Genomic DNA, 13,729 nt, shown 5'->3' on the forward strand with positions numbered 1-13,729 from the left:
CCCAGAGGATCATCAATGGAAACTATTTTCTTCTTTCCCAGAGGCAGATTTGTCTTAGGTTCCAGCTACTCATCAAAACAAACAAATACTTAAATTAGTTAGAATGTAATATATCTGATATATAATTCTATTAGTATTAGTGCAAAGATATACCATAGAGTCTATAGGTCTGACGAGATGTCTAGGCCAGGCAACGAAAGTATGTATTGCCTCTGCTACAATTGTGACCTCTGATGTCGGCACAGGAACTGCAAGATCACCATAAAGGACCTTCTCCACCGTGACCTTCATGAAATTAGAAGGAAGAGGCACATTGTGTAACATTGTGACCCCTTCATAACACTTACCCAAGGCAATGAGTCGGGTCAAAGAATTACATTCAACATATAATTCGCATTGGCTAGTTAAGCCAAAGTCATCCCCTGATAGATCAACTGCCGAACAACTCCCTTTAGTGCTGACTTTCTTAATAGGAGGCGGAGGTGGTTCATCTTCTACCATAGTAGGTGGTTGCTGTGAGTGTCCTAAACCCTCCCACCGCCTTTTGAACTCCATTTCCATTCGCGCACTAAACTCCTCCATGAAGCTTTCTTTAAGCTCTTGAGTTACCTCAGCCTTTAACTGCTCACGTAGTTGTAGTAAATACTCTTGGCTAGGTTCATTGGACAATTGTTCCTTGCTGTGTGATGGAGGTCCAAAGTATGACCGAATCCCAACCCCATATCCAGCTACACGAACACGTCCAGGGTGTTCAGGTCGTTCGAGAGCAACATTAAGAATATCATTGCGACCACATGGTTTAAGAGTCCCTTGTGTTGATTGCTCATTAAGAGAATCCTAAAACAAATGAAAAGAAATTGACAAACTTCAACACATTGAATTTAAAATAACACATAGAATTTAAAATAACACATTGAAAAGAAATTGTCAAACTTACAATGCGTTCAACTGTTTGTTCTGTAGACTTAGAACTCCATGTCCCTAATGGGTTTATACGGGCACCCTTCCACATCTCATGTCGGAGTGGTGGGGATGGAGGTCTCAAAGAATCTACACTATTCATTTCCTCAATGGAAGTAGAACGTGCTTTAATCTTTTCTTCAAGCATCTTCTGCTCTAGCAACTTATAACCACCACGAGACAATAAGTGTGGGGTATCATTATGTGCCTGATTGACTTTTGCTTTGTTCCGAACCTCCTATCATAACACTCAAAATTTAGTAATACGTTAATATAAACTATATTCAAATATAAAAGTGATACTAACCTGCCATTTTTCAGTTTGTCGAATATTGACAAATTGCTGCCAAGTTTCTTCATCAATGGATGCATATTTTGCACAAGGATTTTCTTCTTTCCTTTTCCCATATATATAATCTGTTGTCAATTTTGATTTGAACTGACGAAATTTGACACCCACATCTGAAAGAACCTTCGCTTTCAAGGTTTCCACATTCGGGATGTTGTAATGCGTCTACATTGTTTGAAAGAATTAGTTCATAAACAAAAACAAAGTATAAAAGAACTTTAGATTGAGCAAATTAAAAACAGTTACATACCAGAATATCTTGCCAAATCATGTTTTTCTCGTGGTCAGTCACGTGATCCCAGGACTGAGTTAAGATAGAGATCCTTTCACGAGATAGTACTCCGAGATAACTCCTATATTTCTTTGCATGTTGCCTAGTGGGCACACCAGTGTGGATATCAATAGACAAAGGTATCTTGTCATCTTTATTTATCCTCTTAAACATATTCTTTAATCTTGTAGGTCCTCTACCAGTTTTTGAATGGGAAACTTTATCATCTGCCATGTTCCTGTTATAAAAAAAATATGATAAGCATCAAGAATATGAAATATAATTAAAATGAAATATATTGTAAAACTAAACATGAATCACATGTACATACAAATATATATTCCTTCATCATGATCATTTCGAGTTGCATGTACAACATCAGCAACATCCTCGTACTCTTTATTGATGGTTGTTCTTGTAAGTGATTCAATCTCACAAATGTCATTGTTTATATCTTCTGGGTCATTATGTTGTTTTTTTCCATGTAGCACAACAGACCAGTGGTCAGACGTAGGATCTTGGATATAGAAAACTTGGGAAGCTTGATGTGCCATTATAAATGGTTCGTCATGATAACCTATCTTTCGAAAGTCAACCAAAGTCATTCCTGATTCATCAACTTTGACACCAGTCTTATTGTCAACCCACTTGCATTTGAAAACAGGTACAGTAAAATTGGTATAATTAACTTCCCAAATCTTTACTATGACACCATAATAAGGCATTGATCCCACAACAGGATTTTGATCCTTTGCAGTTGAAAACTGCATAGACTCTGCCTCCAAGGTGACTCCGCTATTTTGCACTGTACTCCTATCATCTCGAGACTTTGTGTAAAACAAACAACCATTTACTTCATAGCCAGAACAACATAAAACATCAAATTTGAGACTGTTTGCAAGCCATGTTAATGTTTCAAATGCTGATGGATCATTCATTATTTGTTGCTTAAACCATGACATGAAAGTTTTGTTATGCTCAATTAACACCCATTTTTCAGATTGTCTTGGATTTTCATATTTGACAATGTCTTTGTGTGTGTCTAAGTATGGTAACACCTCATCAGTGTTATTCAAGATATACAAGTGTGCCTGCAGAACCTCTTCTCTAGATTTGCTTATGACATGTACACCTTTTGAAGATTTACTTATCAATCTACGAGAGTGCCAACCTTTTTCAGGAACTCCTATACATTTGGCTTTTGACAAGTACTCGGAACAAAACTCAATAGATTCTTCTGAAATGTATCTTTCAATAATGGAAGCTTCTGGACGACATTGATTCTTCACATATCCCTTCAAAATCTTCATGTATCGTTCAACTGGATACATCCATCGCATATAAACTGGCCCACACAATCTGATTTCTCTTACAAGATGAACAACCAAGTGTACCATAATATCAAAAAAAGATGGAGGAAAAAACATCTCGAGTTGACACAAGATAACAATTATTTCTTCTTCAAGTTCATCCAACTTCTGAGAATCAATCTCTTTACTACATATGGAATTGAAAAATGAACATAGTCGAGTGATTGTATGCCTAACATTTTTTGGCAAGATTCCACGAATAGCCACCGGTAGTAATTGTTGCATTAGAACGTGACAATCATGTGACTTTAAGCCAATTAGTTTCAAATCATTCATAGATACAAGACTCTTCACATTTGAAGAGTAGCCTTGTGGTACCTTAACACCTTTAAGACATTCACAAAAACTTGTTTTCTCTTTCTTTGACAAAGTGTAACACGCTGCAGGCAAGTATGTACGTTTACCAACTTCTCTCGGTGCCAATTCCTCTCGTATATTCATCTCAATCAAATCCAGACGTGTATTCACACCATCCTTTGTTTTACCTTTAATGTTCAGAAGTGTTCCGATTAGACTGTCACACACATTCTTTTCTACGTGCATTACATCTAGACAGTGTCTGACATCTAACTTACACCAATACGGAAGATAAAAAAAGATTGATCTCTTCTTCCATATTTCACTCATAGTTTGCTTCTTCTTCATTTTTCCAAAAGTCACATTAACATTTTTTTATTTTTTCATAAATTTCAACACCACTTAAGGGAATGGGACAAATGTCATGTTCTTGGTATCCGTTAAAAGCTTTTTTCAATCTACGATATGGATGATATTTCTTTAGAAATCTACGATGCCCAAGATACACGGTTTTTCTTCCGTGTTTCAACTGCTCATAAGATGTCTTGTCTTGACATATTGGACATGCTCTATGGCCTTTCACACTATAACCTGACAAGTTCCCATATCATTGATAGTACAAAACAACATCGCATGCAATCAGAAAGATTCATTATTAAACGCGTCAAACACATCAACCCCTTCATTCCACAATAACTTCAAATCTTCAATCAGTGGATTAAGATAAACATCTATGTCATTTCCAGGTTGTTTTGGACCAGAGATCATCATAGATAACATCATGTATTTGCGCTTCATACACAAAGCAGGAGGTAAGTTGTAAGTCACTAACAAAACTGGCCATGAACTATGATTACTACTTAAATTTCCAAAGGGATTCATTCCATCAGTTGCCAATCCAAGTCTTAAGTTTCTTGATTCTTTTCCAAATTCAGGAAATTCTTTATCAATATTCTTCCACTGCAAAGAATCGGCAGGATGATGAAGTAGTCCATCACATTTTCTATTATCTGCATGCCACCTAAGGTTTTTAGCGTCATCTGCATTTGCAAACAAACGCTTAAGCCTTGGAATTATTGGAAGATACCAAACAACCTTAGCAGGAGGACCTTCCTTTGTGAATTCATCAATTTCATCATTCTGACCAACTTTAACCTTATAACGTGACAAACCACACCTGGGACATCTTTTTAAATCTTCATATTCATTTCTGTATAAAATACAATCATTAGGACATGAATGTATTTTTCTATACTCCATACCCATTGGACAAAGTATTTTTTTTGCCTCATAATTTCGATTGGGCAGGGTATTTCCTTCTGGAAGCATGTCCTTAAGCAATTGAAGCAATTCTGTAAAACTTTTGTCGGTCCATCCATTCATTGCCTTCAAATTCATCAACCTTAACACTGCTGATAATCGTGTGAAGTTAGTTGAACCAGGATACAAAGGAGTCTCTGCATCATTAGACATATTTTCGAAAACTGCATTAGCAAAAGATTCTGCTCCCACATCACGAATCATATCTTCTAATCTATCACCCATTGAGAAATGAACTTCCTCCGAAGATCCGCACACACTTGGCAAGTCTAACAATTCACCATGCCACGTCCATGTTGTATAACTTTTCAAAAATCCATCACATAAAAGATGTTCTCTAATTTCGGAAACACTCAATATCCTTCCATTCAAACAATTGACACAAGGACACCTTATTCTTACTCCATTATTACAACTAACGGCATTATGTTCTGCGAACTGTATGAATTCTTCCACCCCTTTTTCGTAAGCATCACTTATTCGTGGTGTATTAATCCAACTCCGATCCATGGAACTGCTAAACTAAGAACCACGGACTTAGAACCAATGCATTCAATATGTAATCATTAAAAAATAAATCAAAATTACCGAAGGTCGGACACCTCCGGACTCAGTACCAGTGCGTTCAATATGTCAAAAAAATATATAATCATTAAAAACTAAATCAAAACTGCCGAAGGTCAGACACCTCTGGACTCAGAATCAGTTCGTTCAATATATAAAAACAATATCTAATCATTAAAAACTAAATTCAGATTGTCGAAGGTCGGACACCCTCAGACTCACACTCAGTGTATTCAATATAAAAAATCAATGCCTAACTCAGAACAAACACATTCAAAATATAGTAAATAATCACTAATCAACACATATATACTAACTACTATTAATATAAATACCAACAGTTATTATAAATTTAATTAAATAAATTTAAATACTAATTAATATAAATATTTATTATAAAATTAATTAAATAAAAAAGAACTGACCTTTTTGGCGCGTACGGCACAGTGTAGGTGAAGAAAAGGAAAATCTGGTGCGGTGGACCAATATGGGACCAGTGGCGGCTAACTGGCTGGTGCAGCACCTGGTGGCGGGGGTCAGCGGCGCTGGGGCGCGCGACGTAGGGGTGACCTGCGCGGGGGCGCGCGACGCGGAGGTGTGCGACGGCGCAGGGGCGCGCGGGGAGTACGGCGACGCAGGGGCGCGCGGCGACACAGGGGCGCGCAGGGCGTGCGGCGGCGCAGGGTCGCACGGGCGTGCGTGCAAAGGTGAAGGGGCGCGGTTGCGGTGGTGCAGGGGGGTGGTCGCGGTGACTGGTGGCAAGGGCGGCGAATGGTTGGCCTGTGTGGGTGAGAATGAAGAAGAGTGAACCTGTGTGGTGTGCTGCTGAAATCTGTGAGAAAGAAGAGAAAGAAAAGCGCAAGTGTGAAAATGCAAACCCTGTGCTGAAATTTTTAAAAATGACATTTAACGACGGCCGTCGTGGTATCTCCACTTTTAACGACGGTTCTGGATTGAACCGTCGTTGTATCCTTGCACAACTACTTTTAACGACGGTTCAGGAAGGAACCGTCGTTAAAAGTGCAAAAAAAAATTCAAAAAATTACAGAACTGCCACCGCCTCGCTTATTACGATGGTTGTTTCTAAACCGTCTTAAAATGGTGTCGTTGATGAAGTATTTTGTACTAGTGCCACACACATTCTATAACTGTCATTATTAAAAAAATAGCCTTTATAATTTTACTCATTTTTCAGAACGTGTAGTCGCATGTTTCTTTTTCTTTTAAAATGACTTAAAAATTTATTTACTACAAAGATTTATAACAATTAAAATGAATTTTAAAATTTGAATTTAATTGTTGACTTCGGTATATATTTTCATTATAAAAACTATTCTACAATTTCACTAATATTTAAACATCTTTAATTCATGTTTTAGGTAGTTTAGAGATTATTCTCACGACACTAACACGATATCAACACGAAGATACGTATAATCTCTTAAATGTAGGATATGGGAACACAAATTTATATATTATATACTTATGAATAATATAAATTGACAATAAAGATTTATATGTATTAAGTATATTTCAATTTTTTCTGGAGCAGAAAAATATTTTTCATGGCTAGTTCAAAATGATTTGTTCCTTATTTTTATAATCATAATAAAATCTTATACAATAAGTTTGAGTTTTTAAAAAATTAATGTATTTCTCCTTTTTAAAATTATATTAAATCTGTGCTAGAATTGTCAGAAATTCAATAAATATTTTTTGAATTGAACACTTCATCGATATGTGTCTTACGAGTATCGTACGAGTGTCGGTGTCTGATACCTGTATCTAACACGACCACGTCATTTAAGAACAATGTCCGAAGTTATAAGAAAATTATTCAATTGTTTACATAAATTGAAGACAAATACTAAAGTATCTTCACTTATATTCATGACATATTTTTATAATTATTAAGAATTGTTTTCCAATTCAGGTTTTAATATATTCTTTAGATGAGAGAATAAACTATAACTAAAAAAATATTAATTATAATTTTCATATATATATATATATATTTACTTTACAACTATCTCTCACATAAAGGATTTGAGTTACAAAGCCATTTGAAAAATTATATTAGAGTTGTTTGACCAACAACTAGGTTGTATAATACTTTAGAACTATACAAAGTGTGAGTCCAAACAGTTATGATGTAATTATGTATAGGATCGTGTGATTAATTTTTTTTATGAGAGATAGTCCTAAATTGAAGATATGTTAGCTGTAAAATAGTCCTTAAAATTTATTAAAATGTGTCGAGACACACAATAGAAAAACTCATATGGTATATGGAGTTCTGATGCCGATAAAAAAAAATAATAATAAAAAAAAATGGAGTATTGATAAACTTTTTTGAATTGGAGTGGAAAAAAAATCGAGAGAAAAATTGGTATGATACATGAAGTATGTATATAATCACAGGTTGGAAAAAGACATAAAACCATCATCGATGTATATTATATATAAGTTGATTTCTATAACTAATATAATAAAATAATCAAGGATATATTATATTGGTTATGGTTCTCCATCGATTTAATATGTATTTTTTTTAAATGATGGAGATATTTATTTATTTTTATTAATAAAAAATAAATAAACAAAGTGATATTTTAGAAATACATCAATTCTATTGTAAAAATATAATTTTCAAAAGACAGTAATTATTAATAAAATATATAATAATAATTATCATAAAACAACACCATTCACCCCACACAAGTTAATTAGTGGATTTGTATGAACTGCCAACAAAAATTTTACCCATTTGATCCATAAAATTCTAGAAAATTGGGAAAAATTTCTTCACTAATTCACAATATCCCTTCCATAACAAGAGTTGTGATTGAACATGATTATCTAGACATATATTCTAGTGTACATGTATTCCTTAATAGTTACTTCTCTTCGCATATAACCACTCAATGATGCTTCATTCCAAAGAACCAAAATGGTAACACCAATGTAGTTGTGCAAGTATCTTTCATAGCTTTCTTTGCAGCCATGCCAACTATGTTGCTTGCAACAATCCCAACATGCACGCACAACCATATTGCAACAACTATACAATCGTGCATCATAAAACTATTGTTATGTTTCCTATTCTACTTTTGCTTATAAGTTCCTAAATTTTGCATGATAGAGAATATGATCACACCTGTAATCATATTTTTCCCATTCCCTAATTAGTCAGGTCAAGTAAAACAATACAAAAACATACCAACAAACTTCACGCACATTAACACTTCGTTATAGAATAGATACCTAACAAACATCTACCTATTATAGTTTGTTTTATATTGAATGTTACATCGATAATGTTTATAATTGTTGTAAATTTTGTATATATTTATAAAAAAAAATTGACTTTATACATCTGTAGCACCTACATTGATGTTTTATACGATATAAAATCTAAGAAATAATCAATGTAATGTATTTTTTTTAGTAGTAACACTACGAGAAAATCATAAAATAGAAACTAATTTTAGAGACAAAAAATAATTAGTTGCTATAGTGATTAAATTTGAGACAAAAAATAATTACTTTTTATAATAACTAAATTAGAGACCATTTTAGAAACTATTTTTTTATTTATAAATTAGTTTCTATTATTGTTAAATAGTTTCTAAATTGGTATCTAATTAGCTACTAATGTTTTAACTATCAATTATTAATATTCTAAATTTGGTAGCAAAAACCTGGTAGCTAATTAAATATCAATTTAAAAACCATTTAACAATAATATAAATTAATTTAGAAACCAACAAGATCTAATTTAGTCACTATATCAACTAATTATCTTTTGTCTCTAAAATTAGTTTCTATTGCATAATTTGTTGTACTGAATGTGTTCATTGAAAAAGGAAAATACAAATAAAATAAAATAGAAGTATATATTAAATATGTTTTAACATGTTATTTTGCACAGTTATATATATTAAAAAGAAATTGTTGCTCCTTTAACTTAAAAGTTTATGTAAAATTTATTTAATCACTAGACGAGTGTAATAGCCAGGTTGGTAACATATTTTTAATAAAATTTTATTATATATTTCAATGTTAGTTAATATTTAGAAAATATTAGAAAAATTATAATTTTCAATAGTACATAGTTATCGAAAAATGTATGTTAAAAAAGTGTTCCTGAAATTTATTTATTTTATAACATTATCAAATACTTTTCAAAATGTTTTCACCCCTAACTTCCAATGACTATATACGTTGAAAGCATTATAGGGTTTCTTAAAAATAAGAATCACATATTTTTTTAAATCTTCAACCGACCATAAATTGAATAAATGGTTTACTAAATTAATGTAAATTAAATCAAAATTGGGCATTCTTGATTTTGGAGATAAAGAATCGTTCGATTAACCCAACATGAAAAATAGTAAGACAATATAATATGACAAAATAAATTATAATTATATACCCGTACACATAAAATAGTAATATAAATAATAATTAAGATATATATAATCAATATTTAATTAATTTAAATTTTATATGGTATGCTTATCAAAATAGTTTTTTTTTATCAGCAATAAAAAAAATAAAAATAAATGGGGACCACTTTAGGGGTGGTCCAATCCTTTTACAAGAACACATAGAATCTAACTCCTAGAATCAAAATAGTATTACACTACTCATGAACTTTACATGTTTTATAAAGTTTATTTTTCGGAAATGAATTAAATTATGAGCTCAATAATAAGTATGTATCTAATGTAGAAAAAAATTACATCTTAACCAATAAACAAAAAATCATCTTTTATGTTAGTTTAAATAGGAGTATGACGGACGTGTGTGTCAGAAGTGTTTGCTTTGATGTAAGTAAAAGTTTAGTCTTGAATTTCGGTAAAATACCGCTCTGCTTGGTTTTCCTATTCTAATTGGTGTTTGAAACTTTTGGTGTGTATGAGGATGATTTCTTGAAGTTTTTCTTGCTTCTTTAATACGGTTGGACTTTTGTTAGTTAGTTTGATAGTATTCGTTAAAAGTTGGTTTTGTGTATTAAGGTTGAACCATCCTGAAGTGATTCCTATTTATTTATTTACTATTCCTGATAAAAAAAGTTAAATTAAAGATAATTATTCTTAAATGTCATTAATGTGTTAATTAACAATGTAATTCGTTTGGACAAAGTCTCTCACAATAATAAAGCTATGGACTAACATTAATCTATTGGAATATATACGTTTTTTTTTCTCTCTCAGTTGATTTGATGTTTATACTTTTAAGTTACTAAATTTAATCTTTCAATTTCTAAACATAACTTATTTTAGACTTTTTTGTGTGTAATTTGGTGACGATAAAAACTGTCAGTTAAAGTTTCATTTAGCATAAATATTTTTTTTTGTAATAATATTAAAAAAGTGTTTAAATTGATAAAAAAAAATCAATTTAGTTGTTGGAGACTAATGAGCAAGATAATTTTCTAAATATTATTTTGCAATTTTTTTTTATCACGTAACCACATCTTACATTTGATTTTCTTTTCTCATTTTGTTGTTTCTTTCTTATAAAAAGTATTGTGAAAATATTTAGTCGTGCCCCAATAAAGGAACACATCCACATGTATATATGATTCTTAATTTGTTCATCTGCCACATACCATGTTAGATCAGGAGAAATTTTGACGCCGCTTTTGCTATAGTTCCTTCCATCACTATTTTAGCAATGGATATAGATTCGCTAAATTCATGATTTGTTAACTTTGATTGATCGAGACAACAGAACTTTGTTCAACCTTATGCTGTTAATCTTCATATCTTCGTGATGCAAACATGTCAAAAATCACTACCGGAGAAATCTATGGCACCCAAAAAACTTTCCAGAACAATCACAGAAACGTGAACTTAGGTTTCTGAGTCCTATGCAACCATGATTAGTATAACTCTTATTGCATGTTTTATACATGTGTTCATCACCATTTACTCATCACATCAATTGTTTCTTACATTAGAAAAGTAAGATTTATGATTCCGATTATATTAAATCATTACTAAATAATTAGTACCTTTTTTTGTTTTAGTGAAATAAATTCTAAAGAATTTCAAATACTTTAATAATTATTTATATAATAAAGTTTATCGTTGCAATAAATAAAAGGATATGTTTTATTCTTAAAATTGAATTGTTTTGAGTTTATTAGTAAAATAATTTATTAGTATATCATGTACGACAACTTTAATAAAAAGAGTTATTTCAAAGCACCCAACGAAAATTCAGAAAGTTGTTGATGTGTCAAACTTAAGGATTGTTGAGTTTCTAGACACTGCTTGAAAATATCTTGAAATTTCTGCCAAATTACCTATACTTATAGCTTGCAATGAACGAACCTGGTCCACTAAATAGGATTTTTTGCTACATATTTTTTCGTCACTTTCTTATTTTTGGTCCACAAGTTTTGTTTATTATCTCTCTTGAAGTAGTAATTGGTACAGAAGAAAACTACCACAATTATATGATTGAACAGACATAACTACATAGAATAATTTTTTTTAATCAAAATGTCATTAAAAAAATCATTTAAAACAATCAATTAACCATAATACATGTATAAAAAACAATTCTTTAATTACAATATTAAATAGATAAGTTGTGTTAAATAGACCACTTGTGTAAGTACCTTAATATTCCTATCAATACACATTAGGTCTGGGGAGTGTGCAAAGTATGAGGTGTTTTTTTTTTTTTTTTTGATTGAATCCTAATTTGTATGAATACAGTTATTTTTCTTAGAAACTCTTCTTTTTTTAGAAAAGTAGTCGGTTTTTTTAACATAAGGTAATTTTTTTATATGGATCTCATATTTATTCATTTGTTTTTTATGATTAAAAAAACATTCAAAATAAAAAAAAATATATACATTTAATATTATTTAATACTGTAATCACTATATACCAACTCCTAAATTAAATATCAGAATAATATCTTTTGTAAATATTTTCATCTTCAAGATAGAAGATCACAACTGAAAACTAGAACCATCAGCAACTGAAAGAACAAATTTAATATTATATTTATATATATTGTTGTATGCTAGATCTCAGTAAGATCACAATTAGGTTTGGATCTTGTTATAGACTTACGTGTACAAATGCTGCTCACTTTTTTTAAGCATTTCAACCCAAAACAAGTTTCGAACACCTTTTTTCTTTCCAAAATTGTTTCAGTTTCACAATTACAAATTTAAAGCAAAATTAAAGTTCTAAAGTAAACTGTGTCAGCATTGGGATTCAAATTTAAATGACACAACATGCAAAGAAGAATCAAGCTTTTTATTAACAAGGGAGTGTCTTGATGGCATTTTTTTTTATCAAATAACAATAAAATGACAGTGTTATCGAATATTGATCCCATGTATCATTAAGAGAATACTAAATCATCCAAGAAAACTACTACTAAGGATTATATATATAGCTGAAGATAAAACAAAGCTATCAACATTTTATAGTACTACTGAAGCTGTGGAATCAAGTGGCCAAATCTTAAAGTCAACTTCATTACATGTCTGCATATAGTTACTAAATATAATATAATGCAAGAATTAGAGAAAGAAGTTTTTTTCAAAAAAAATATCATGAAAATAATTTTGAATTCTAAAATTGAAAATAAAAATCTTTTTGTAGTTAATTTATATACTAATTTAGAAATTATTTTATAAGTTTTTATTTAAAAAATATTTTATAAGTTTTTATTTAAAAAATATTTTATAAGTTTTTATTAGTAATAGAAATTACTTTAAATACCAATACTTTTTTAGTATCTAAAATAGTATTTGGTTTAATCAATATATTAAGTAATTATTTTTGTTTTTAAATTTAATTATTATTTAATAATTATTTTTATAGTATTTATGCTTGAACATGTCTTCTAAATTTTTAATTTGAGAAAACATTTTTTTACTTATAAAGTGTTATTTAATTTTCATTTTTAAGTATTTATATATAAAATAGTTGTATACACAAATTTAAAAATAAAGTTGAAACTAAAACATTGTAATATTTTTTTCAATTTAAAATAAAATAAAAAGGTTTTTCAAAGCAAATTTAACACATCTAGTTTTCTTGCGATTCCTGATAACAAACCAAAATTCAAAATTTAACTAGCTACATATGCAAGGCCATCAAAAATAATTTAGGATAATGATTAGATTGATATATTTTTTATGAGCAAATAGATAACGATTGATCATTATTTAATAATTATTGCGTTTAAAATAATAGTTTTTCTATAAGATATTTAATATACTTTAAAAAGAGAATAATAATAATTATTATTATAATAATAATAGTAATAATAATAATAATCTATAACAATGTATAAAATATATAACGAAGACTCTTCTCACAATAATTGTTTGGTATACATACATTTTTCTCAATTTTATCTTTATTAGTACATTTCATTTTATTATTTTAGAGATATATGAGAAGAGATATTTTGTTATTTTGTCATTATTGATTGGTACAAAGTTGTTATTAGAAGTGGAGTAGTTTTGAATCAGATTGTCATTGATGTTAGTTGCTAGGTTCAAAATAGTTTTCTTTTTCAACCATAAATAAATTAAATGAAAGTGGAACATTTTAG

At 30.3% G+C, this 13,729-nt stretch overlaps 1 pseudogene; it reads right to left on the minus strand.

Annotated features, from left to right (window-relative positions):
- Positions 1–3,826: 3,826 nt before the first annotated feature.
- On the minus strand, positions 3,827–5,077 carry LOC150025190 (uncharacterized; annotated as a pseudogene).
- Between the last annotated feature and the right edge of the window lie 8,652 nt (positions 5,078–13,729).

The sequence above is a fragment of the Phaseolus vulgaris genome, chromosome 9, assembly GCF_051622355.1.
Source record: "Phaseolus vulgaris cultivar YP4 chromosome 9, ASM5162235v1, whole genome shotgun sequence".
NCBI lineage: Eukaryota > Viridiplantae > Streptophyta > Magnoliopsida > Fabales > Fabaceae > Phaseolus > Phaseolus vulgaris.